General features: G+C 40.4%; 1 long non-coding RNA gene across 1 annotated transcript; it reads left to right on the plus strand.

The window, feature by feature from the left end:
• The first annotated feature begins 3,572 nt into the window (after window positions 1-3,572).
• LOC142893335 (uncharacterized) lies at window positions 3,573-4,011 on the plus strand. Its single transcript, XR_012927691.1, has 2 exons — window positions 3,573-3,693; window positions 3,725-4,011. It is a non-coding gene; the product is annotated as an uncharacterized LOC142893335 (long non-coding RNA).
• Window positions 4,012-4,333: the final 322 nt, after the last annotated feature.

A 4,333-nucleotide genomic window follows, 5' to 3' on the forward strand; every position in this document is an offset into this window, starting at 1 on the left:
AAAACAAATATTCCAAATTTTCTTTTCTGGATGCTGTGGATTGGAGGTGTTTTCGAGGACAGATCCAACTGAAGCAATGATGGGACGTTGATGGAGAACCCTTCTCACGCTGTAGCTGCCTGAGTTGAAGGGATTGCTGGCTCGATGATTTGAACAGGTCAGAGTGTTGAAAGGTGGATCATTCTCAAGTGGATAAACTGAAAGACTCGGGGAGCTCTTTCATTGTCTGTCGAATCACCTGGTCAGGACATTGGAAAGGTGGTCGTCGCTTTGTGGTTGTAATTGGAGTGATGGCAGCTTCTGCTGTCGACAGAAGCAAGACCGTAGTCAGGGGTTCAGAGGGTCAAGCATCAGATGAAGCACCCAACTTGAGTCAAGACAAGTACTTGATTCATCCTTCTTTCTGACCCATGACAAAACTTTTTCTTTTTTTTCCTGTTTTTTTAAGGATCAACCCATTTGGTAATTTGGTAACAGCCACATTAATAATCCACTGAAAACCACCAAATAATGATCTTGTGATTGCAGTTCTGAGTCACACCAACTTGAAGGCTGAATTTTGAGCATCTGCCTGAAGAAAATATTACAGAAAAATCTCAGCCCAGGGTTAGTTTGTCTTCTCTCTCCACCTCTGATGTTCTATGCCGGACAAGTTTAGCAAATATTTAAAGACAAACATGGCCTTGCTGATGCTCTTGTGGGAATCAGAAACATGAACGATGTTGCCGTTTCCTTTTTTGGAGCAATACTAAAAAAAACAAAAAAAAACAAAAAAACAAAACAAAACAAAAACCTAAAGTGCGCATATTATTCCCCATAGTTGTATCATCTGTTGAACTATCTGAGAAACTTATTGAGGAATATTGACCCGTTTGATTAGCTCAGCAGTAGAGCTGACTAGTTTTGCCAATTTGGCGATTTGGTTGCTGCCCAGATTCTAAAAAGTGGCCATCAGTGTCAAGTGATGGCTGTCTCTGTGCTTTGGGGGAATGTAGGTGTGGACACCAAGACATTTTAGAGATTAAATGCTGTGAGAACAGGTTCATGTCCCCCCTGTTCATGCCTCTGACGAGCAGTGAGGGCTGCTGCAGGCCCTCAGCGGTGCAACTGTCAGTCTCACTGATGAGCAGCACAGTGGTTCAGTTTTCCGCACTGCTTCAGGGCAGGAATCTATTGTGCATGTGCGTGCTGGCTCTGCTAAAGTGTTTTGATCATCCTCACTGGCGTGAGACTATATTCAAGTCAGCAACAGGTTCTATTCAGTAACATATTTCAACCTAGAAATTTAAAGCGCCTTTCCATTTACTTCTGCCTGCCTGTGTTCCCAGTTATTTTTTTCATTGAATTATAGAAATTATAAGATGACATAAAAATGATCAGCAGTGGAAGTTATTGTTAGGTGTGACATGTATTCCATGTGATTCTTTTTTTCCTCTCTCAACCAACGTCAATCTGAAATATTTTGTAGTCTATGATGTCATCAGTCAACTTCCTTTTTGAAATTTATTGTTCCCGGTGAAACCTGGCTTTGTTTAAATGGGGCCTTTTTCTTAGTTGGACTTCAGCTCATATCATGAATCACAATTCAGAAAATAGACTCTTCCTGGTTTCAAGACCCATTGTCAGTGTTCTGACTGGTGAGCAATCCTTTACTTTCTCTGCTAGTTCCATCTGCCTCCAGTCCCTGAGCACTGAAGTGAAAAGTTGAATCAGCAGTCATCACAGGAAGTCAGAGCAAGCATCCAAGCAGAAAATAGGGATTTTATAAAAAGCTTTATTTTTAGGTAAAAGCAAAAAAATCCACAACCAATCTGAGGCCAAATCAATAAAGCCACAAACTCGTTGCCATGTAATTGCTTAATACTGATATTGTACAGGGCAGAGAAGGTTAACAAGCACTGATGATCGTCTCCAGGGGTTACTGAAATACAAAACAACTTAGAGAGAATGAACTGCAATTCTCTAAGCTCAATAACTACCCTTTATCTTGTGCAACTGCATTTGTTGTTGGCAGCAGCCACCTCCCTGTGGAAGATCAGGGTGCCATCTGGCCATGGGGATGAGGGACGAGATATGAGGAGGAAAAGGCAAGAAACAGCCAGGAGAGACGACACTGGGTCTGATAGCAACTGAATCCAGATGGTCGAGAAAAATAAAAATAAAATACATCCTGCAAATGGATTCTTTTAACTGATGTTCTTTTGGAAACATTCTCAAAGAAAAGGGAAAATAGATCAGGATGGAAGCAACATAACGTCACATCACTAGCGTAGTCTGAGCAATTTCCCTGCCCAGCTGCAGAGGTGTGCAGAGATAATTGCACTGAACCTGATAGCCGACAGCCTGCTAACAACGTCTCCGTTTCTGCGGAGAACTTATCGCTCTTTTTTTCTTCAACAGCACTTGAACTAAACATCCTGTCTAAGAGCGGCTATTTATGTCAACAAGCAGGACCGAGCCTCCTATCCGAGTTGACAGGAAAGTTGAGTTAAAAATCAAAATTAGCATTTCAATAAGATTGAAAACCTATGTTCTGTGTATTGAAATAGTTGGGAATGGTTTGAGAAGTGTGTTGTGAAGGGTTGTGTTGCCTTGAGTATTATTAGAAATTGGACGCTTCCGTTTTGTATTTACTAAGAGTGACGTTTTATATTGTTTTTTCATCGCCTTTTCTTCTTTCTTTCAAAGTATGGACTTTAACTGGCACCCTTGGCTCGGCATTGGCAAACAATATAAGGGTTGAATCCTTGTGCATTTATGTGCACATTTATGATTTGGAAGAACTAGAGGACTTTTTTCTGTTTTGTCATTTAAGAGGATCATTTAGCAAAAATTATCAATTGATGGAAATCAATTGATAATTGACCCTGAGTTCCCATGACCCTGAGTTCAACTTTAACAAAGCTTTATTTTTATTATATTAAGTCACCGGCAGCCAGTGTGGTGCTGGTTTAGACTGGGACCCAAATTGTTTCTGCGTTTCAATGATAAAATTGATTGTGCTGTAGTGGGGGAAGGTTGATTGATTAATTTAATCGATCAAACTCACGAAGGAGTGGAAACGGACATCAAAAAGAAATTAATAATTTTAATATTTATAATATTTAATATAATTTGATCGGGGCACCACCTGCTTTTTGGTTGTTGACGTCAGCAGGAAACGCCAGAATCAGTCTCAATACCGTCTCCTTAACGGGGAGTTCTTGACGATACGCAGGGATTTGAACCACACTTTAATAAGTCAGTCAAACAATGACATCAGGCTTAATGTGCATTTATTTGTGTAGCAATAGATGGTTCACACAGAACAGTATGACATGAGTGTGATCATAAAGACACAATCAGCAATGAACTGTGCGTGTGTTGGGTGTGTGTGTGTGTGTGTGAGAGAGAGTGGACGAGAGAGAGAGAGTAAGTAAAGAAAACCTAAACTTAAGATAAAAGTAACAAAATAAAAGAAGAAATATAAAAGAGTTTTGTTTGTCTACTGGACCTGTTGTGTCTGAGTCTAGCAAAAATAATTTGGCAGTTATTGGTTACACTGATGCGACAACCAGACTCTTTGAGACAGTGAGCAAGTGATGAGGGCTTATGTTGGATGAGCATCCTCCAAGGTGGTCCTGGGAGTTTGTACTGTACTGTTCGGGTCCGGTACCGCGCAGGAAGCTTGGATTAGCAACACCGACCGTCGAGGTGGAACTGCCCGTTCTGCTCTGTCCTGCAGGTGGCTTCACTGGCGTTTTGGCATCAGTGTAGAGTTTTTCTTCGTAACCAGTTGTAATTTTGGTGATCAAACGAATTACAGGAACATGACATAGGAAGGAAAAACTGCTTGGCTGGTCCAAAAAGAAAAATCACAAAAACCACAATCTCGGGGCTGAGGATGAGCCAGTTGAGATTGGGCAAAAGTTAAAATGAAAAATAATGGTCACTGGATGAGGCTGAGTTGTTTCTGCTACTGTCTTAAATTGGCCTTTTGCCAGAAATTAGGAAAAATTAAGTTGACAAAAATTAGAATAAAGAAAAATGACAAAGACAAAAAACACTAGACAAGACGACCCTAAAAAAGACTAGACAACACTCAGGAAAACTCCAACTTCTTCTTCTTCTGAGACAAAGGAACTGAATTCACTGGTATAACTTGGAGAGGAGGGTGTCTTTTGAACTCCAAGAACCAATGAAAAGGCTGTTCCAACACTAAAACTGATGGGTCGTCTTACGTTATATGCATCTGATGAATATGTATGTGGTGTTGGGTTCGTTGCTGATAAAGAAATTAAACAACAACCAAAAATGAAATAAAGCATCATGAAGAAATAAAAACGTGAGATCC

The sequence above is a fragment of the Nelusetta ayraudi genome, unplaced genomic scaffold (genome assembly GCF_046127955.1).
Source record: "Nelusetta ayraudi isolate G7.1 ecotype Tasmania unplaced genomic scaffold, CSIRO-AGI_Nayr_v1 ptg000042l, whole genome shotgun sequence".
Lineage (NCBI taxonomy): Eukaryota > Metazoa > Chordata > Actinopteri > Tetraodontiformes > Monacanthidae > Nelusetta > Nelusetta ayraudi.